Genomic DNA, 24,616 nt, shown 5'->3' with positions numbered 1-24,616 from the left:
ACTTCAAAAACAGAAGTTTTTTTGCACCAAAACCCCTTATATAACCATCTGCAGCTTTCATCAATGCAAGCAGCACCTTCCATATTTTCTGCTCTCTCTCTCTCTCTCTCTGTCCTCTCAGCTCAGAGCACTAATTAACAAGCCTGGTGGTTTAGACGTGACCCCAGCCGCCCCTTCAGCTCTGGGTCAGCGAAGGGACGAGATCTGGGTCATCATCATCACGAGCGAGAGCGAGACTGTATTGGAGCAGCATTTGTCAAGCTAAAACAACATATAATATTAAAAATACACTGAAGCTACTTAAGGGGACAATAGGTTGGGCTGAGGATGTGGAGGGCAGGGAGAGGGGTGGGGCCTGATTGAGAAAGGGGCGTGGCTTACATCTCTACATGAACAAGACTTTACAGATGACTCAGCTTCTAGTAACAAAGGAAAACCAAGTAATTTTTGCTTAAGTCTCACATTTTATAACTTTATACTTTTAATGGAAAATAACTACTAACTATGCTAAAGTTTTTTTTGTAATTATTTGTGAAAATGGCTTGCAATTTCTCGGTGAAATATGTTTCAAATGGTTTTTAGTGTAACTTTAATAGGTTTAAGTACTAAAATGACTACAACTGAAATATACAACATAAAATAATTACAGCTTTATAGAAATACATAAATACTGTAAATACTGTCAATCAGACGGTCTTTCCTGTCTAAGACAGCAGTTTTTGGCCAGAATCAGCTGTAACATGTTTAAAGGGAGATGCACAATGGTTTAAGATCTGTAATATCAACCAGTCCGCTCACTGCAGGTGCAGAAGATCATCTGTGCTTGGAGAAATATGTTTAATAGCTGACCTGCCACAGCAGCTGTGAGTACAGTAAAGTAAAGCATAACTAAGTTGTTCTGTAAGTCTATAAAAAGATTAATGTCTGAGGAGATTTATTGAGCCTACAGCCAGGATTAAAGCAGGATTAAAAGGAAAAGCTGTTAAACCTGCCCCTTTAAGAGCTGTGTCTGAGCTGCGTCAGGAGATGACGGGAGATCGGGACGCGTGTTTTTAACAACGACGACACACTGCTTCAGTCATTAGCACAGAAACTGACACTCCACAGAGGTTTATAAACAGCATTTTTCTGTTCTCCATCTAAAAGTGATGTGTTTCAGTCTCTGGGCTTCATGCATTTGGGCTTTTGTTTACTGTGAAAGAAAAAACAATCCAGTCTGGGTGGATTTACTTTTAATTTAATGTAATATAATACAGAAACCAAATAGAATAGTTTCGGAGTAACTGAAACAAAACAAAACAAAAAATAAAATGTTGAAATAAGGACTAAAATTACTAAAACTAAAAAATTAAATATAATGCACATAAAAAAATTACTAAAACGTATATGAAAACTGAAAATATAAAAGCATAACAATAATTTTATACTAATTAATAGAAAAATAACACTGCCTGAGTGACTGAGACAAACATCATGTTTTGTCACCACAAATTAATATTTTCTGACACAATAAAGGTAGTTTTGAGTATAATTTAAGTAATATTCAAACCACTTCAATGCTGCATTGGTTTTTGTGAGGTTCATAATTGATTTGAAAGTTAGAAGTCAGAGGACTTGGAATAACATTGCAGTGTGACTTTAGTTTCTGCATCCACTGCCCACCTCAGAGACATTACTGAATTAACCTCCCAAATATGCTGATCAATCCCCAGTGAACGAGAAGAGATTTGATAAAGTCAGGTGTATTTCTGCAGCAGGCCCCGGGGCCATTGTGTGTGACAGTGGTCTTTTATCGTGGACTTACACGTGACAGTTCATTCAGTGGTCATCAGGATCCTACTGAATATCAGTCTTTCTTTCCTGCGCTTTATATTTCCCTCTTTGTCTCTCTCTCTCCCTTTCAGTCTGACTGTTCTTGTCTCTCTTTCTCTGTGTCTCTCTCTCTTTCAAATGACAGCTGCGGCAACAACAATTAGGTCAAGCTCCACACTTGGGCCTATTTTAAGCTTTCTTGCTTGCAAAAGACTACAAATGGTCCAATATCTGCGTCTGCATTCAAATCAAAGCAAGTGCAAGTCAGAATCACAGCAAACATGAAGTCGGATTTAAAGACTAAAATGTTGAATTTAGTGATATGTACAGGTGAATCTCAATAAATCAGATTGTCGAGTAAAAGTTCATTTATTTCAGTAATTCAACTCAAATTGTGAAACTTGTGTATTAAATAAATTCAATGCACACAGACTGAAGTAGTCTAAGTCTTTGGTTCTTTGAATTATGATGATTTTGGCGCACATTTAACAAGAACCCAACAACAAATCTCAACAAATTAGAATATGGTGAAATGCCAATCAGCTAATCAATTTAAAACACCGGCAAAGGTTTCCTGAGCCTTCAGAACAGTCTCTGACAATCATTGACACCCTTCACAAGGAGTGCAAGTCACAAAAATGAATTGTCAATAAGCTGGCTGTTCACAGAGTGCTGTATCCAAGCATGTTAACAGAACGTTGAGTGGAAGTAAAAAGTGTGGAAGAAAAAGATGCACAACCAACCGAGAGAACCACAGCCTTATGAGGATTGTCAAGCAAAATCGATTCAAGGAATGGACTGAGGCTGGGGTCAAGGCATCAAGAGCAATCACACACAGACGTGTCAAGGAATTTGCTGAACCACAGACAACATCCGGGTCTAAGGAGAAGAATAACTGAACTGTTGCCCAGTGGTCCAAAGTCGTCTTTTCAGATGAGAGCAAGTTTTGTATTAAATTTAGAAACCAAGGTCCTAGAGTCTGGAGGAAGGCTGGAGAAGCTCATAACGCAAGTTTCTTGAAGTCCAGTGTTAAGTTTCCACAATCTGTGATGATTTGGGGTGCAATGTCATCTGCTGGTGTTGGTCCATTGTGATTTTTGTTTACCAAGAAATCTTGGAGCACTTAATGCTTCCTTCTGCTGACCAGCTTTTTGAAGATGTTGATTTCATTTTCCAGGATTTGGCACCTGTCCACACTGCCAAAAGCACCAAAAATTGGTTAAATGACCATGATGTTGGTGTGCTTGACTGTCCAGCAAACTCACCAGACCTGAACCCCAGAGAGAATCTGTGAGTTATTGTCAAGAGGAAGATGAGAAACAAGAGACCAAACAATGCAGATGAGCTGAAGACCACTGTCAGAGAAACCTGGTCTTCAGACCACCTCGGCAGAGCCACAAACTGATCACCTCCATGACACGCTGAACTGAGTAAAATTAAAGCAAAGGAGCCCCTACCAAGTATTGAGTACATGTACAGTGAATTAACATACCTTCCAGAAGGCCAACAATTCACTAAATGTTTTTTTTTTATTGGTCTTATGAAGTATTCTAATTTGTTGAGATAGTGAATTGGTGGGTTTTTGTTAAATGTGAGCCAAAATCATCACAATTAAAAGAACCAAAGACTTAAACTTAAGAGTGACTACAGATGGAAGAAAGATCAAGAAAGCAAGCATTTCCTGTGGAATAATGTGTTCTGATGAATCACTCACAGTAAGACCAAGAACATGAATTAAATCAATTTAGGTTTCATATTGACTTTAAAGCCAGGAATCTCTCGACTGCACAAATCAACATCTCCTCTCTCTCTCTCTCTCTCTCTTTCTCTCTCTCACACATACACACTCACACACAGTGATTCAGAAATATCGCTCACCAGATGCTCTCAGACAGTCATTAAGGGTATTACACTCGAGCGTGTGGCCCTGCAGGCAAACAGAAAGATCAAACTGGTGTTTGGTGTCCTGGCCCTGTTCCTCTCTCAAACACAGTTCACTCTGATTCACTCCACATGAATGAATCCACGCTTCACCCACTCACTCGTTTACACTCACACCCTGTGTTTGTGTGTTTCTGTGTGCGCATGAGACGGGTTAAACCACTAGTGTCATTACATGTCTGCACAGTCATCAATTACTTAGTCTACATTAAAATGCATTAAGAAAATAACTAATTATATTTCAATCATGCATTTTCCACACAAGTCACACCAGTTGCATAAGGTCAAAACGGCATTATAGAGAGAAAGAAAACAAAGATAAATAAAAATAAATTAACTAACAAATACATATGTGTGCGGTTTGGGCATGTTTGCAAGTCGCTTTGGAAAATAAGTTGCAACAAAAACTTGTATTCCACATAATGTGGCACTTAGAAATAGACAAAAGATATAACAATTACATTTAATTTTAAATGGTTTAATACAGCAAAGTTTGTCAACAGATAAAGACAAACTGCATTCACAATCTTAGATTGCACTGACAATTTAACAAATTTGGACAATTTATTTATTTCATTTTTAATAATAGTTTCCTTAATTTGAGCGGTGCAAGACTTGATAATAATTTTATTAAGTTTGCCACCTGAACACACACACACACACACACACACGCACCTGGACTCGATTAAACAAAGTTAAGTGGTTGAGAGAAAAAAAAATAACATTCTTATTTTTGTCCTTCCTTGACAAAAGTGGGAACCCATAAGAAGTAAATTAAAAATACTAAACTTCAGAGCATTTTTTTATTTGTCCAGTAAAAATCTATAAATCCAACACAATGCAGATCATACATACACATAAATGAGCGGGTGAGCATATACAACATCTTCAATGTGTGTGTGTATATATATATATATATATATATATATATATATATATATATATATATATTTCTAAAATTTTACAAATTTAAAAAACCTAATTTCAGCTTGTATGCAGCCACTGAGCACTACAGTCATTTAGTGGCTATTGATATTTTTTATATTTTGATATTATTATTTTTTTTTACCATTATATGTCACCAGATGTCACCAAATTTAGGTTTTGGCTGTCTGAACTTACTCAAATGTTTTTACTGAAGTTAAAATAAATATTAAATAGAACATAAAAACAAGCTTACTGTACATAAAAAATATGGTATTTTTAGAGGCAAATAAAAAAAAAATGGCAAATTACATAAATTGATAGTTTTAATTTTATCAAAGATATTGACATGACATTTATAAAAATAAATAAATAAAATAATTCGGATCACAATTGAGTCCTTCGTGCCCACATTTGTCCACAAAAGATGACTTAAGAGCTGCTATATGGAGGATGTTTCAGCGTTAGATATTTCTGCAGATTTACTCGAACACATCATGACTCTTTAAAGACAGCTCAGCACACAACATGCATTTCTGATTGAAGAGGTTTTACAAATCGGCATGGGCGATGAAAGCACTCGGCAGGGCTAACAGCTCTCATGATTTGTTAAAACATGCTGGAAACTTCATGTGACACATTATGATGTTGCTCCTAATTTACATTTATTCATTTAGCAGACACTTTAATTCAAAGTGTCTTATGAATAAAAGCAATTTACCACATTTTTGACCAAAAGAAATGACATATTTTCATATCAACATATCAACATTTTATGCTTATGATGGAGCTAAAATGACTATAATCTTTTCAAAGAAATGTTCAGTTTAGTTTGCTGATGTCTTTAGTGTTTAACTGCACTGAACTGTCCTTGGGGTGACTGTAATAATAATAATAATAATAATAAAAAAATCATTTTGTCCCTGAAATTTCTGGTAAATGCTGCCAAATGTAGAACCATTAAATGTTTCTGAGAACATTTTGTCACACAATCGTGAACAAGCCAAAGGCGAATGAGCATATTTCACAGGGTACTCTAAACATCAAGAGTTCAAATCAAAGTTAAGCGTCTCTTACTTATCTTTTCAGGGGATCTGTAATGCTGAGATACTGCAAATCTTCCATAGAAATGCTAATGTGGAATTAGAGAGGAAAACAAGAGGCCTGCTCAGGCTCACATGCGTCAGACATGAATACATTGACCCGTGACGCTCAGAGAGTTCAGCTGTTTCAGACAAATGAAAATGGATTAATGTGCCGGATCGTTTCATAGCAGGGTCATCTGAGGTGGACAGCAGTGCTGCTCTCAGGAAACATTTAACGTGATCTCTCAGATTACATGTGACTGCATTAAACATCAAATCTGGGTGGGAGATACAGCTAAAAATAAAACAAACAAACAAAGAAATCTCAATATACATTTCAATATTAATGCATTTACTTACAGTAATAAACTTCTCTCAGCTCAAATGAAATCAGGTTTGAATCTTATCACCAGTGGCTGAAAAGAAGCAACCACAGGGTATTCCCAGAAAAGCGAGTTCACGCACGTTTGGTCAGATACAGCAGCGCTCACATCTGTTCCACACCGATGTTAAACTCTATTCATGATGGCACCTGAACTTCTGAACTAGCAGCTCGTTTCTCCCACTGGGCCTTTCCTTAACCTTGAGAGACTGATGGAGACACACAGCTTTTTTTTTAAAGACCACCAAATGAGGACACAAACACACTCTGACTGTAATAAATGAAATACTGCATGAACAAGAAAATATTCCTACTCTCAACAGGAACAAATACTGTACCGAAAGAGAGCAGAACAACAAAACTACCCATAAAACAGAGGGTAAGAGGAATGTACAATATAATATTATATATATATATATATATATATATATATATATATATATATAGAGAGAGAGAGAGAGAGAGAGAGAGAGAGAGAGAGAGAGAGAGAGAGAGAGAGAGATTTAACGATGGTAAGAGGAAAAGACAATGCCATCAAAACTTTACTGAAGACAGTCAGTTCTCATCAGAAATACATCCATATTCTCCCCACCCTAATTCCATAATTATGGTTTTCTTTCAGTATTTCAATGAATTTGTTCTGTCTGATACAGTATTTTCTCTGCTTGCACGGCTTCTCTCCTCTTTGTGTCCGTCTTCAGTGCGTCTGTCTTAAAGAAGATCACTACATTTGTGTTAACAAATTGCATCCTGTCAGGAATAACCTGAATATTACTAAAATAAGAATAACCTAAAATATTAGTGACAGTTAATGTTATGCTGGCGTTGCCAGATATTGAAAAATACAAAACTAAATAAAAATAATAAATAAATAAATACAAATCTAAAAATAAATAAACCGCAATGAGTCTTGTGTTATTGAAATAATATAAAGATATCGATGTCCCTAGCTTGCAACCTCCCACTCAATTCAATTCCTAAATTAAGTGAAAAAAAAAAAACAATCTTGGACGCTTATAATACATGTATCTGGCAACACGACTGAGGCTGAGCCCGCATCCTCAAACACAACTCGCACTAAGGACGTGGCCATGTAACCTTTACACGGTGATTATATGTCTTTATTTATCTTTTTTAAAACCCAGATAGCTTGCCGAAATACTTCTGCGGCTGCTTCGTCTACCTCAGCAATGCTGATCAAGACCTGTCATGGTGACCCTGATTGCGCGTAACCTCCCTTCCCTTTCCACTATACACCTTCTGTTTCCACTATACTCCTTCCGTTTCCTCATTTCCACTAAACGCCTTCCGTGTGCCCTACATTTCTTCTATTTCGACTACACTTCCGTTTCCACTATACTCTTTCCATTTCCCAGTTTCTACTATAGGCCATCCGTTTCCACTATACTTCTTCCCTTTCACCGTTTCCACTTTAAGCCCTCCATGTCCACTATACTCCTTCCGTGTCCACTATACACCTTTCGTGTCCACTATACTCCGGTTTCCACTATACTCCTTCCGTTTCCCAGTTTCCACTATACTCCTTCCGTTTTCACTATACGCCTTCGGTTTCCACTATACTCTCTCTTACACATACATACATTCTTCTCTTACAACATACATTCTATATATGTATGTGTGTGTGTGTGTATGTATGTATGTGAAAGGACAATGTATGTGTGTGTGAGTAGAAATGTATGGATGTGAAAGGAGAATGTATGTGCGCGAAAACAAAAATATATGTATGTGAAAGGAGAATGTATGTGTGTGTAAGAGTAGAAATGTATGTATGTGTAATAAGAATGTAAGTGTGTGAGATTCCCAGAATTAATTATGGCTTGTACGGCCCCTGATATTAATGTATACAGTACACACACTTATATTATGTAAAGAAAAGCTTATTTTGGATGCGATAAATCGCAATTAATCTTTTGACAATACTAATATATTGTTATACACACACACACACACACACACACACACACACACACACACACACACACACACACATATATATATATATGTATATATATATATATATATATATATATATATATATATATATGTATATATATATATATATATATATGTATATATATATATATATATATATGTATATATATATATATATATATATATATATATATATATATATATATATATATATATATATATATATATATATATATATATATATATATGGGAATAAAGTTGCAGAATTGATTAAGGTCTTAAAAATTCTCAAAAATTGTACCTTTATTCTCAAAATATTTCTCAACTTTAATTACACATTTGATCTCACAATTCTGTGACTCTATTCAGATAATTGGGACTTGTTCTAAAAATATTTAGACTATTCACAATGCTATGAGTATGACGTTACAATTTTACTGTAGTAATATTATTTACTTGCTCAATTATGCGGTCATAATTCATTAAGGATCAAACAACAATATTTAACAATATTTGAGTACTTTTATTCATCATGAATATTAATGATAATGATAATAATAAATAATAATAATATTTTTTTTGTATACCACCTTTCAATTGCTCAAGGATGCATGAAACTGATCAAAATTGATGGTAAAGATATTTATAATTTTACAAAATTCTATTTCAAACAAGTTCTGCACTTTTAATCTTTTTATTCATCAAAGAATACTGTAAATCCTTTTTTTTATTATTATTATTATTTTTTTTTTACAAAAATGGAGCGGCACAATATTTTCAACATTGGAAAATGACACTAAAGAATACTGAAAATGGCTACTGAAAACTCAGCTTTGCATTACAGGAATAAATTAAATGTTACAATACAACGGTTATTTTATATTTCAATTAGTATTCATGTTTTTTATTTCATTATTCATATTTTTATTATATTGAAATACTTCACAATATTATTGTTTTTACTGTATTTTTCATCAAATAAATGCGGCCTTGGTGAGCAGAAAAGACTTTTCAATGAGTGATACAAAAAATTATAATAATAATAAAAATGCAAATCACCTGTGCCCCTTTGAACAGACTGGTTTTGTACTCAGGTCTTTAAAGTGAGACACCAGCTGTGATGCACAGCTTGATAAGAAACCTTGAACAGTGTTTCATCTTCATCTCAAACAACAGTGTAGTCAAGGTCAGAGTCTGAGTGCATAGAGATGATTTACTACCGTCACATGAGATCTTATGCCAGTCCTGCATCCACATGTTTCTCTGGTCAGCATGAGCAATAATTTAAAGAAATATTCTACAAATTCTATATATGTGCATATGCTTTTCTACCCAAAATGTAGATTTTTTATTCATTAATTACATAACATTTAAGTGCATCTCAAACCCTTTTACCAATTATACATTTGGTAGACACTGCAGATTTTTGCATGAAAATCAACTTGCCACATATTTTCCGGTGAGTTACTTGGTTTAAAATACCCCCATGGTTGCAACTGACAGTACACAGATTTAATTTGGGCTTGAGAATCAGAAATAGCCTTGACGTAGCAGCACATGTAAAAAAAGCCAAAGCCATCCAATTGAAGCTGTCCCCAATCTCAGCGTAATTGGCCTGATTTGTCGAGTCGCACGGCGAGAGAAGAGAATGGAAGTCATCAAACTTTAATGTACTGCTTTTAATACGCTCCCGAAGGAGGACTGAGTCCCTCAGGAATTCGACTCTGTGTCCTAGACTCGCCAGCACACAGAGCGGCTGGAATCAGATGATTTTAAAGCGTAGCATGCGCTTAGTCAATTACAAGTGAAACAATCTGTGGTACAAACAAACTTCTCGGTACGGAGGCCTGCAGGGTTCAACAGAGACCCGACTTGAAACAAACAAAACAGTGCAGACGCAAATCAATGGAGCAGCAGTTCATGGACACTTTACAGCACTCATTTCACAAGAAATCAAATGTTTCCTGATCCTGATCTCTAAAAGAGTTCAGTGTAATAAGAAAACACACTGGTACTTTCAGAACTCAAGATTTCCAGTCCAAAAACAGCTCATTCTGTCTGATGAACACATATATAAAAACATGAGTATCAATATTTATACAAAACTTGACTTGTCCAATCACAGTGAGGTAGCTGAATAAATACCATTCCTAAACTGTAACCAACAATACTGTAACTAACAACCATCAGTATAATTATACACAGCACAGCTATATCAGCTGATTCAACGAATCGATTGAACCAGTTCACAAAATCAGTCTGAATGACTTGTTCACAAATCAGTACAAGCGATCTTCTACTCAACAACTCAGCCTCTTTCAGGAATATTTGATTTATATTAAATTCATGAATTTAGTCCAGAAAGGTCTCTAGTCAATAACTCATTGTAGATATATTTGAGCCGCAGTGAGTCAGAACTGATTGTCCGATTCTTTTCAAAGAATCAACTGATTCCCAAAACAATCCTGAATGATTCACAAATCAGACTGAATCAGTCCAAACATGTCTTTAATCAAAAACTTGGTCTATTTCAGACTTACAGTGAGTCGTAATCGATGTGTGATTCATAATAAGCAGCTCAGTTATATTAATGATATTCCACTTGTGAAAGACTCATTCCTTTGAGTCATAGCTTTTCAATGAATCAGCTGAATCAGGTTCACAAAACCAGTCTCTTGTGTGATTTGTAATGAGCTGATTCATAATTGGTGATGAGCAGCATGGTTATATTAGTGAAATTTAATTCATGAACGACTTGTTCTTTTGAGTCAGATGAATCAGTTGAACTGGTTCACAAAACCAGCCTGAAAATTGGGACGAATCAGTGCAGTTCTGTAGTTAACCAATCAGTCAAAAGCATTTACAGTGAATCTTGGATTTGTCCACATAAATTAAAAGCATGAGATTAATTCCAACAAAATTTTATTTTTTTGATGTGATTGATTATTCAAATATTTTCACCGTCAAGGATATGGATATCCTCTTTTTACTCACTTTTCATCTGTTGGTCTATCTGATGCTCTTGTATAACCAAAGCCTGGCTGTTCTGACCTCTCTATCTCGGCCTTCTGTTGTCTGTTTCTTTTATTCTGTTCATTTCTCTCTCAATCCATCCATGCATGACGACTGAAGAGCGAGCAGCTACAGAAAATCATGCAAAACAGACTATTTATATTGGCAGACATATCTGGGTAGAAAGCAGGACGTTGTAAATATCTGCGATTGATTTATTAGAGCCACGAGCGCCACGGAGGCCATCACTAATGTGAAGGTCTACCAATAAATCAGTTCACACACATACAGAAACAAACACACAGAGAGCCCACCTTGAGATTGAATGCTCATTAAAACTGCACAGGTTTTCACACAAAAACTAATTACATTTGAATATGAAAAGAAAGCAGCTCGTGGTGATGAACGGGAAGAAATTGCACATTTCGAATTACGTTTCAAACAGTCAGGAGCAGCGTGTCTGTGATTTGATTGATATCATTCATTTGCATTGTAATTGAGTAATGCCATGTATTGCTCTTGATTAGGCATTGTACACCTGGCCAAAAGAGGAGCTTCTGCATAATTAAATGAGAAAAATAACCCAATCAGCTGATTGCTATTTTGTTGCTGACGGTTTACAGCTCCTCCATTAAGCATAAAAGTTAAACGAGAAACAAAGGAGCATTAGAATAAAAAAAATGAAAAGGATTAGGAAGACAGACAATTAGGATGGAAAAATGAGAAAAGATGATTCAAAGTTCCCTGTGAACCGGGAAGAGCTCTGAACAAAGAGATTTGGTGCGTTTCTTTCGGATCGCAGTGAAAGGAGATTAAAAGTGGTTCGATAAAAGAGAGAAATTACATTCTCTTCTGTATTTAAAGTCGACATAAATGTCAAGAGTGACCCTGTTTACTTTCTTAATAAAATGTTCCTGATCTAAATGAGCATGATTCATCAGAGCTCATTATTCCCAAGAATTTTTTTTTTTAACTTTTCATTCATGCAAAAATAAAAACATGTTCTGAAATGATTTTAATTTTTTATGTAACATGAAAGGTCATGGTTAATGAATGCTCTGTAGTTTAGTTTGATAATGCTTTTATTTAACTTTTTTTAGGGGTTTTTATGGTACTAAATTATATTCATGCAGTATTTATAATCCATTGATTTCCTGTCAACCACTTTAAAACATATACCTCTAAATAAAATGTATAACTTAAACTATAAACTGATTATTACGGATAAGTGAAAAAAATGAAAAAAGTTATCCTGAAAATGCAAAAAAACAAACAAAAAAATTGCAAATGTTGCAAATTTGAAGTTGATATCTCAAAAAGGAAGATTTAGTTTGGGCGCAGTACCAAAACTTTCCACTAGATGAAATACACATCCCATTCATTTCCAGTGAGGTCATTTTTGACTGTGACAAGTACAAGTGTGATTCTTTTTTCAGGACTACTTACCCTTTTCAAATAATGTACATGATTGTGTGTTCACATAGCAAGCGCCAAAACCTTTACCAAATTTCACACCATTTCAATGACATTTAACATTAAGGGCCCTATTTTAACGATCTGAAACGCAAGCGTCAAAGCGCGAAGCGCAAGTAAGTTTGTGGGCGGGTCTCGGCGCTGTTGCTATTTTCCCGGCGGGATAAATGGCTCTTGCGCCCGGCGCAAATCTAAAATGGGTTGGTCTGAAGTAGCTTCATTATTCATAGGTGTGGTTTGGGCGTAACGTGAAATAAACCAATCAGAGCGTCATCCAACATTCCCTTTAAAAGCAGGTGCGCAAGTTCCATTATGGATTGCTATTATTATGGCGTATTTACCAGGCGCACGCCAGGAGCGGTTCACAGCCGAGGAGACTGATGTTCTTGTAAGAGCAGTGAAAGACAGAGAAGTTGTGTTGTATGGGGATGGGAGAAACCCACCCAAAATTGCGTCGGTTAAACAGGCGTGGGAGGAAATAGCCACAATTGTTTCATCAATTTTTTTTCCTGGTTCTTGATGGATTGCAAAAATAACTGTTGCATCTGTGTAGATTACATGAGCAAAGTGTATGCGCGTTGTGCACGCTATACATTATGGTCAAGCATGCGCCCTTAAAATAGCATAATGAACAACGCGCAACGCGCCACTGACTTTAGACTAGTTTTTTTCTGGTCAGTGGCGCAATTGTTTAATGGAACAGCAAAATAGCACCAGGGATTGTTTGCGCCGGAACACGCCTCCTTTTTTTGCGCTGAACCGCCCAGGGAGCGCAAGTTCATTCACTAGTTTAGCGACGTGCCTCTGTGGAGGGAAAAGCGCGCTTTGCGCGGGTGCAAAATAGGAATGACACATGCGTCGGTGTACAAAGTCAATTGCGCTGGGTGCAAGATAGGGCCCTAAATCTTTTAGAGGTCAAATATGAGTGAAGAGCACTTTTTTTGCCACCACACTTATAGTCTCTTTCTAATCAATTCCTGATGGATAAAATGCACATATTCATATTGAATACTCTGTTTCATTGATAAATATGTCACATTATGGAGGTGGTTATGAACATTGTTCCCTGTTAACCAGAGATGATTCATGTGGCTCAATCGAGTTTGTAGTCACTTGGGACGATTTAATGTTTGTCATGCTGTTTTTCCCAGAACAAATGACGTGATTGTAAAGATGAGGTGTTTGTTCAGAGCTTCTTCAGCTAGTCTGTCAGTGTCTTCTCTGTAGCTCAGATGTGAGCCGTGGTCACGGTCAAACCGCTAAAAATACACCTCCTTCTCTCTCCTTCTGTTTTCCTCGTCACGTCTTGTGTCTCCTCGGTTTCATACTGTGTCTTTCTTGCTTGAGGGAGGTGAGCTTGTGAAAGATTCATTTGTAGCTCCAGGGCTTGTGGCACCCGCATCGCTTGCAGCCGCTGTCATACAGGACAATTTTTAACAAAGGGAAGATCACTTGAAAGTGTTCGTGAACACACTACGACTTCAGCACGTGAAGACATGAATGATTGTCATGTTGAGGAGAGGTGCGTGGATCAGACGATAAAACAGACCGAAACACCCTAGAAGCCACATAGTGACAACAAAATTATATATTAAAAAACAAAAAAACAAAGAGATATTTGTATGTGTAGACAATTGTGTTGGTTGTCTATGGTTCAGGCAATGGATATATTCAAGAACGCTGGGATTCAAACAGTACTGACTCTTAAAAAATATTTAGACCTACATTTAAGTATTATGTATTTCTCTTTATTTAAATTATATAACAATAAAAAAGTACGTGTTTACTAATAATCAGCATTTTATTCATAAACTAATTTTTTTGCATATTTTTTAAACTTTATTGCACATTCCACAGCTACACTTTTTTTAACCATATTCATACTTTTTAACTGAATACATTACATTTTTTTTTACAATGAAAATATTTATGCTGATTCTAAGCAATTTGAATGAATGTTTTTTGAAAACATGATTACTTAAAATCAAATAGATGCAAATAGTTAATAAAAAATGTAATTATTTAGTGAGTGAAGAAATCTGACCTGCTTCTTACCTGTTGATTTATCCACTGTATGACTAACAAAATATCACAATGAGTTTGTTAGCTTTTTTGTGTATTTTATAATAAAAAATTGTTACATTTGGGTCTTTTAAAAATGGAAGGGTCTTTTTTTTTTCTTTTTCTTTTGAATGCACAGAAATTTTAATATTTTCTTATGGGTTCCACATAAATGAAAGTAAATGACAGAATAATTTTCATTGTTTTGTAAACCACACACACACATGCACACACAGAGCTATGGAATTCCAACTCACTCTCAGGACGCACTGCTGGTAATATCACTCCATCTGAAACCGTACAGAATAAACAGCACTTAATAAGGTTTAGCGCAGGGGAGCAGGATATTTTGACTCCGCCAATTTGGTGTTTAGTTTAATTAAATGCCTGAAGTAGTCAGGCAGCATCCCAATTAGCATGCTATTATAGTATGTGCGACCAGGATTAGAGCATCTCAAATCACACTACAGTGAAAAGAGTACGCCAAACATGTCCAGATGGCACAATATTTCAGTGGATTATTGAATTGCATGCTTTTTGGCCTAATATTGCCCGATTCGGAGGAAATGTGGTAAGAAATGTGATGCCAAAAGTTGCCAGAGATGTTTCAAAAAGTGAAGTAGAAATTAATGCAAACAATTAATACATGCAGGAACAACAATATGAAGTACATTTGGTCTGAGTACAATTTTTTAGACTGTAAAGTTAAAGTTCAAGCAATTCTGTGTTTAATAAAATCCCCAACTAATTTCCCAAAGACATTACTAGGACACTCATTTCTCAAAAAAAAAAAAAAAAATGATAAGTGACTTTTTGGCTCACAATGCATGGGTTATTCTTTTTTTATTTAATTTCAATTAATCAATTTTATTCTTTCTATTTGTAGGCTTTTATTTTATTTACTTTTTTCAGTTTTAGTTATTCAATATTCCAAGTTAAACTAAATAGAAATGAGCAAGTGTACGTAGTTTGGCAACTAGATGTCAAAAATCATATTTTTTTATGTTTTATTTCAAGTAACAATTTTTTTTAACATGGCTTTAATTTTAACTCTGATATAGATATAATGTCACAATTCCTAGATGTAAACTTCAGAATAGTAAGATTTTTTTAATTTTATTTCACAATTCTTCTTAATATTATAATTTCAGAATTGCAAGAAAAAAACATTCAAACTGCAAAATATAAACAGAAAAGAAGTGGCAGAAAACAAAATTCAAATCAAATTATTAGGCAAAAACATGCCTAACTTTCAAAAACATCTGAGCACAGATGAGGCTCATGTCAATATTAGCAGAACAATCTTCATATAGAAATATTGGTTCTAATTGATGCATTTTTTAATTGTTTTATTTATTTAGCATTAAATTTAATGCATTTAATGTGCAAAAAAAGTAAAAAAATAAATAAATAAAAATAATAATAATAATAATTGTTAGCAAATAGTTCATCAAGAAAGAACTACAACGTATATAGAAACAATTACAACCAAACTAAAATAAAAATAAAAATAGCCTATTTATCTGAGAATAATGGCTTTTTTTGCTGTTACATGATTATCCATTTTACAGTCAGAAATCTGATGTTTTGCATACAATCCTGACCTTTATATCAGCTGATATATGGGTCTATGGAGAAAACAAGCAGTAGTGTCCGTCTCTGTTGCGCAGCAGAAGTTAATGGGGCTCATTCGGCCATGACTCCTGGTTAAACAGATGCTTTGGTTAAAAGGCACCTTGCACACATTTCTGTTCTTTTTAATCTACATTGGTAATGAAGGTCTCAGCATGACACATCATGGAGTCGAGCAGGGTTCGAAAATAGAAGATCTTTTCTTTTTTAAACACATGGCTGGTGGCAGAGCAGTTTGGCCGTGTTGAATATGTGCACTGAACGAGAGAGTCAGACTTATTTTTCTATCCAAACTTCATATTCAGAGTCATTATACAAAAGACATTTGAGGGATGTACCCCAAAATGTGTAAAACTGCTTTCAAAACACTGATCTGCTGTTTTAAGCTGCCTGATGCAGCAACATTAGCTCCACCAATGGTGTGAGTTTGGGGGCGGGACTATCTGTCTGTCCAACCAATGGAAGACATTTGGGAGTCATGTTTAATAACAGTTATTTCTAGAATTCCGTTCAGCATCAATAACTCACTTCACCTGTAAATACAACTAAGTGACTTCAGTGCATTTTGTGGACTTTAACCACACTGTGAAACAACAGCCGAGCTACTGAACAAATCTGAGCTGCACTGAAGCCTCAAGAAACACAGTCGAATCAACTTTTTGAGCTTGCAACTAAATTATGTATTTACCAAACCGAGCCCCTCTCTCTCTCTTGCTACCTTCTTCAAAAGTGTGATTTTTCATTCAGTGCTAATTTGAGAAAGACAAACAGCTCGGGGCTTTCAGGACAGCCTGCTTGACATTTTCACAGCTTCAATTATTCACACTTTCGACAATACAGCCGACAGCCCAAAAGGGTACCGCAGCTAAATGAATAGAGCTTATTTCTCTCTTTTTTGTCAGTTTCTTTTTCTCTTTTCCTGCTCATGTCCTTCTTTCTGTCTATCTAGTATTAATTCCTTCTTGAAACATGGGCTGTATAGAAAGGTCAGAATCACCATATTTCACCATGTGTCACTCTTCGAGCACAGCTGTATATGACAAGACATGTGCGGTGTTTCCTGAGCTATAAAGGCAACATGAATCAGTCCATTACTTCCATAATGTGATGCATTTGAAGATGCATGATGCAATAGCAGCGAGGAAATAGTTATTAATAACATTATTTTTGGCCTAAGTGATGTTAGTCGAAAATTGAACTAGATTTTGAATTCATTGTGATAGAAGACTATACGAACAAGCATTTTTTCATGAGTTTGTCTTTAATCATGCACTGAGGAAACTATGAAAGATGGTTTCCATCACAGGATAAAAGATAACTATAATTGCTGTTCAGATCTCACAAATGCAAGTTATTACTCATAACGGAGAGTTTACAGTATATCTCGTCATTCTGACTTTCTCAAAATATCTGAGTCGCCAGATTAAAAAGTCACACTTTTCTTTTCTATCCTCCAATTTTGATTTTTTTATATCTCACAATTGCTAAATTGTAAATTCATAACAGAGTTACGGTATATCTCACAATTTTATCAAAAGTGTCAGATAGGATAAAAATAGCAAACCAATATGTTTTATCACAGTTCATCTCAGTTCTAACCTTTTTTCTTAGAACTGCATGTCTGTCTCAATTTTAAGCTATAAACTCATAATCGTAAGTTTACAGAATTTATTGCAATTATGACTTTTTAATTCATTTAAATTATATAATTCCCAATTTAGATTTTTTTTTGCAATTGCAAGTTGCAAACTCATAATTGTTCACGGATTACTTTTTTTCTTCTCAGACATAAACTAAAAAATAAAAGACATATTGACAAATTGAGACATAAAAAGTCACTTTCTATGGAATCCACAGTTACCTTTCCACAGAACGCTGACCAGAAATGTGTACTAAAAAATAAACTGGTTCAGTTTTGATTTCTCTCTCTCTCCCTCTCTCCCTCCCTCTCTCCGTCTCTCTCTCTCTCTCTCTCTCTCTCTCTCTCTCTCAGCAGCAGGGGTTTGAGAGGAAGATTGTGTCACAAAGAAAACAGAACATAGAGTTTCTACTCAGTTTTGCATCACAGGGAATCAGGCAGCCCATCTCCAGAACCAAACGCTCGTCTCCATTTCTGCAGATATTCAATACAAGGAAGTGCATGAATAATGTCGAGGCCAGCGCCGCTGTGCTTCATCAGCGGACCACTTGTGTCCAGATAGTGTTATAGTCCCAATGACACGTCCTTCACTCTCTTTCATGGCCAATTAGGCCTATTTGTCCTCATGTATGTAGGTTAAAACCATCAGAGCTGTGATTTGTTTTATAGAAAAACCACTGCTGGGATTAAGAAGGTCATTTGAAATAGCTTGAAGAGAGCGTTTTCTCTGGGTTTTGGGTGACACATCAGAGAGCACAGTGACATTTATGAATTAACGTATGAAAGACTTCTCCGCTGATGGATTTAACCAAGTGATGCTTGAAAACTAAAACACAAAGCTGCTTTACTGACGTCTCTGAGCTCCAAACCATACTGAGCTCAACATCAGCTGTTTATTCAATTAAACCATTGCCAGTTGCATATTACATTAGATATTTATTAGTTATATATTATTTATGGATGAGTATTATTATTAGTAGAATGATTATTAATACATACTACTACAAAAAACATATTTAAAGAAATGTGTACTTTTATTCGGGAAGACTGCATTAAAATACTTCAAATGCTGTTCTATTGAACTTTCTATTCTCGAAAAATCCTGACAAAAAATATATTAAACATATATTTATATAGTTAAAATAGTTATTTATATAATATATTATATTATACAAATTACACCGTGTCATTATTTATTAAGCTGGATTTATTCATATTTTATGAAATGACTTATGTATGACTTTATCAGTCTCTCACGTGATTCTGGAGGAATTTTGGCTCAGTTTTCTTTACAACGTTGCTTCAGTTTATTGAGGTTTGTGGGCATTTGTTTATGCACAGCCTTGATTCTTTTCTTTTTCAGCCGTTCTGTTGTAGATTTGCTGCTGTGATTGGGATTATTATCCCGTTGCATGTCCCAATGTTGGCCAGATGGCCTCAAATTTGACTCTAGAATAATTAGGTATACTGAGGAGTTCCTGGTCGAAATTAATTTAACCCAAAATCATCTTCCCTCCACAAGTCCAGCACTTTTGGTATGAGGGGTTTGTGCTTAGTTTGGCACTGTGCATTATGGCCAAACATTTCCACTTTAAAAATAAATTGTTCTTATGCACAACACTTTAGTTTGATGGTCGCTTTTGAACTTTGTTGAAAATGAGTAATGTATGAGTAATGTTGCACCTTGATGTCTGTCATTAGAATAGATCTGCTAACTCTTTTTTAAGATGGTCTCCAAAAAGACACCCTAGTAACTTTGCATGTACTTGTCAACTTATTCTAACCCTAACTCTAGTCTACTTCTATTTTCTAGACCATCAAAATAAAGTGCAACTGTCTAATTCTGCAAACCTAAGCTATCCCATCATGTTCTTTTCGGAGAGAAGAGGCTTTCTTCTGGCAACCCTTCCAAACATACTTGGCTGGTCCTTTTCTTGTTGTACTGTCCTGGACTTTATCATTTAACATGTTAACTGAGGCCTGGAGAGTCTGCGGTGAAGTTTTTGGGTTGTCTGCCATTTCTCTGATCATGGGGTGAATTTAATGGGACGTCCTCTCCTGGGAAGACTGAAGGTGTCTGTTTTGAATGTCTTCCACTTGTGAATAAACTTCCTCACAGTAGAATGACTCACTCTTGTCTTTCACAGCGAAACTTCTGCTTTTATAGAGGTGCTCACTCAAGCTATCATGCCACAACAAGACGTCAGTCGCCTTCGGTTCGACTCCTTATTTTTCTTATAGCACAAGAGCATTTTGAGTTCGCTAAAGCATTTATGTGGGGCTTATTCAGGCCACTATAAAAAAGCATCCACGCACACACTTACTGAAATAGTGCTGCTAAAGTGAATGCTAATTTGGCGGCATAAAGACACAGCTGGTACTGCGAGACGTGAACATTGTGTCACATTTCAGCAGCGAGCGCGCACAGAAAGAGCTCTCAGCCTGAGCCCTGTTTAAATATGAGTAAGCGCTATTGAAAAGGCTATTGATCTGCCAATGATTAGCAGTCCATTCATGGCCTTTGCTGTGGCTGTTGGCCCTCGCTTCCTTATTGACTCACTGTGATGGACTGACTCCGGCCCATTCAAAAGAAGCCCATTCACAATTGCAGACTGAGATAAGATTGAAACTTCACTGCTGTTTGAGGGCTTTCGGTTAGTTTGGAGGTTTCTATTGAAAGCAAGAGTCAATCATCAATCGAAAGCAAAACTTGGACACAGTAGATTGAGGATATACTTTGCGACAAAGTGCTGAGCATTTTGTGTTGAGTTCAGAGCATGCATCAGGTCTTGTGCACTAAATGAATGCACTGATTCATTTCTACATGTATTAGATCTAGATGGCTCAGTTCTGTGCAATTAGGGAACATGATTATTAAAATTAATATGTTTCAGCTTTAGTTAATGCACTTTTGCAACATTTTCACATTATTTATTAAACTAGGCTAAAGGGAATTTAAAAATGCATTATTAAATGTTAATTCATGTTTGTTCATAATAAATTATCTGATGTTATTTTAGTACATTAAGCAGGATTTGTTTGAACAAACTTTTACTTCATTGAAATTAGTAAACTAATTTAAAGATACAACAGTGTTTTCTTGTTTCTTTTCAGTTGTCAACTGATTTTTAAGAAATATTTGTTCATTGTTATTTGATGTTAGCTGCTGAATTAATTAATGTTAACACGTAGAATCTTACTGTAAACCATTATCATAATAACTGTTTAGACTTAGATATTTTAAGCTAAATCTAATGCAGCATTGAATGCATCTTTAACAGTGAATGCAAACATAGAATGCATTAAATGATTATATATTTCAATATTATATATTTCAATTAATTAAAATAGACTATATTACTTCATATTTCTGTGTACAGTTTTTAGTGTTGCATCATTATCTTCATAACTACATATCAAATTATCATAAGTCTATTGGAATCAATTGTGCATCCAGTTTCCCGTTTGCTTCATTTGAGACACTATTTGTGTGACACACATTGCGCTCCAAATCTGTCACTTATGAGCCTTCATTTCAGGCAGGACGCATGTAGATGGTAGACAGCAATTCAGTGCACTAGCTTGTTGAAAAACTGTAGTATTACTCTTCTCATTCACATTTAGAGAATAATCACATCAGGATACTCAGCTTTTGAGTAAAGGAATAAGAAATTTGGATTAGACAATGTGAAAAAAGTTTGTAGACTGCACATGCACTTCCAAAATGCCTTGTATACTTTGTGTTTACTGTCTAATCTGTTGGATATTTGTCTTTGTACAACATAGATTGCATTTATGACATGTGAAATCAAAATATATTGATGTCATTCTGATAATATTAACGTTTTGAATGAATTATTGCCAGTAGAGAAACCATGTTTGGGTGAATGACAAAGTGTGCAAACTAACTTTAACACATTACATATAACAAAGTTCCTATATTATGCCACCATAATTAAAACATTAATTACAAACAAAATGGGGCATAAGCCGAAGAATTAAGCAACAATCCTCATATGCAGTGCAGTATAAAATGCTCTGAGAAACGCATCAAAAGCCAAGATGTCTAGGTCTACTGTGAGTTGCTAAAACAGTGCATGTTCACGTGTGCCCAGAGACGAATCGAGCGTTTGCCAAGCCATCAGCCTGTTATAGAGAGCATCACAGATGACAGTCACTGCGCTAGATAAAAACTCAACAAATGAGAGCCAACACAAAAATCTGAGCAAATCTGTTGTATTTTTAAAGATGTTTAAAAGGACAGACATTTGTTATGCAAAACATACAGTCAAAAGTTAACTTTCATGTCATGCATAGACAAGAAAACCGTTTGCAGAAAGTAAAAAAAAAAAAAGCTGAGGGTAAGTTAGAGGGGCTTTCAACAGAGCGGACAGATACCAGAGACAAGAACGACGGAGCTGGATGCACAAACAAAACCAGAGCTGAGCTGAATTCTAAAATCCATTCTATTCAGCCTTTATCTTAGAGGAGCCTGTATGACAAGACAAAAAATGCATGAGCTTATGAAACTAAATCTCCAGCTGCAAAGAGTTTTTCAAACGGCTCAATCCACATATAATGATACCATACATCAGATCGCACAGAACAGCCAGACAACTAAAGAAGCAAATTCAGTTTTCACAAAAAAGCAGATATTTGCAAGAAGTGAATTCGGCTGCATGCTGAAACAGCCCAAATGCTTATATTGACCTCATGATATGGTCAAACAGCATATCTGACAGTATCAAGGAAACATTATTCCAGTGTGTAAAACTGCATATATTTCTGCATGTTTTTGTCAATGCAAACATTTTATTTTGCCCTTTCCTGAAACTATTCTTAACCTCCTTTGGGAAATGTTTTATGTAGAGGTCAGGAGAGCATGCATCTGAACCCACCCTTCAGCTTTAAACCATATCAATAACCATGATGCTCCAGCAGATTCATAACAGGAATTAATGTGGCTAGCAGTTCTATTAGTCATTTAATTAAGTTCAAGTCAACTGCTCACTAGCAAGTCATTCAACACTAGCTATCACTGTTTAAATGCATATACGAGATAAGACTGACAGACAGTCTTTAGGAACATTTACCCTTCATCAAGTGCTTCATCAAGCCCAAATGCATCCACTACACGACTACTAGCCTCATAGCTGTGTCTCAAACAATAATGAAGCATACTGTATAGTATTTGCATACCAATTTTTGTACACAAGCGTTTTGACTCAAAACGAGCCTATGATGCCCGCAAAAATGCACTCTATATAGTCAGCTCACTAGGTTGAGACACAGCCCAAGCCCTCACACTGTGACAGAAACACACGCATCTCGACCCAAACAGCACAAATAGCGTGAGACAAGAAGATTCAGCTGATCGAGGAGTTTTACCTCAGATGTTCGGATGACTGTTTCCGTCGCTCTTGAGGAACATTAAACTTCCCAGTGCCGCTCCTCGTCTCAATGTGAGCTCAGGTCTGGCGGTGTGTGAGATCAGCAGCACTGGAAACACGCCGCATTTCTCCTTAAAATCACTTTATCTCCGGCGAGCGCGAAAACGAGCCACTCCGAGCTCCATCACTGCGAGATTCAGCCGCGAGGAGAGCGACACAAACACCGAGAGAGAGAGAGAGAGAGAGAGAGAGAGAGAGAGAGATCCGTGTGTCTGTGTGTGTGTTTAAGAGAGAGAGAGAGAGAGAGAGAGAGAGAGAGAGAGAGATCCGTGTGTCTGTGTGTGTGTTTAAGAGAAAGAGAGAGAGAGAGAGAGAGAGAGAGAGAGAGAGAGAGAGAGAGAGAGAGAGAGATCAGCACCACGGACAGCGACCTTCATTCATTCGGTTTAGACGTTGAGCAAGTAAATAAAACTTTAATCTTTTTTTGTATTATTTTCTTTATTCTTATTTTCTTTATTTTGTCTTCATTCTTTTTTAATCTTCAAAAGTTTGCTAACAAAATACTTTTTAAAAAAAATATTTGAATCAAAAATTTAAATGCGCATTAAAATCCATGTTTTTATTCTTCAGTGTAAAGCAAAAGATGTTTTGAAAAATGTTCACACTGATTTTCCCCCCTATAAAACTAATTTGAATAGTAATTTATGCTTCCAAACACCAAAAGGCTTATACATTATATATATATATATATATATATATATATATATATATATATATATATATATATATATATATATATATATATATATATATATAAAACCCTCAAGTTTTGACCTTAGTTTATAAAAAGACTTCCTCGTTGCCTTCTTCTCTTTCACATTTTAGAAATCATCAGAAATTATATACTGTATAGACTGAAAACTTAAAATCTCAAAATTCATCCTTTAAAACCCATTTTAAAATCAGACATTGCATTACCATGTAAATGGTGCATCAATATCATGTTACAAAATGTTTTCAGTTATGAATTATAAAAATTTAGGTTTGTATCATGCACATTCAAGTCTATCTTCAAAAACGTGAGTGACAGTTTATGGGTTTAATAATAGTAGTATCATCTGCTGTTGTTGTTCAGGTTTAGTACTGTGATATAATCTATTTCACATTAACTAAATGACAAGTAAATACAAAAACTATAGTTGAAGTTAAAAAGTCAAATAGTATATTTCTTTCAAATGTAAAAAAAAAAAAAAAGGCTCTGACTATCACATACCTGTGACAGAAAGAACAGGACAGAAACTGGAGCATTTCA

General features: G+C 35.5%; 1 protein-coding gene across 4 annotated transcripts in view; it reads right to left on the bottom strand.

Moving 5' to 3' along the window:
- Positions 1 to 23,513, bottom strand: part of LOC127960212 (disks large-associated protein 4-like) — a 92,141-nt gene extending 68,628 nt beyond the window's left edge. For 2 of the 4 annotated variants that reach the window (XM_052559813.1, XM_052559814.1), the window contains exon 1: positions 23,303 to 23,510. The gene's annotated coding sequence lies outside the window, so the exon portion shown is untranslated. Of the gene's footprint in view, positions 1 to 23,302 lie in introns of all 4 variants that reach the window. The other 2 variants (XM_052559815.1, XM_052559816.1) reach the window with 2 other exon arrangements.
- Between the last annotated feature and the right edge of the window lie 1,103 nt (positions 23,514 to 24,616).

This window comes from Carassius gibelio, chromosome B6, assembly GCF_023724105.1.
Source record: "Carassius gibelio isolate Cgi1373 ecotype wild population from Czech Republic chromosome B6, carGib1.2-hapl.c, whole genome shotgun sequence".
Taxonomy (NCBI): Eukaryota; Metazoa; Chordata; class Actinopteri; order Cypriniformes; family Cyprinidae; genus Carassius; species Carassius gibelio.
The sequence above is the reverse complement of the archived record's forward strand: the minus strand, read 5'-3'. Positions and strand labels throughout refer to the sequence as shown.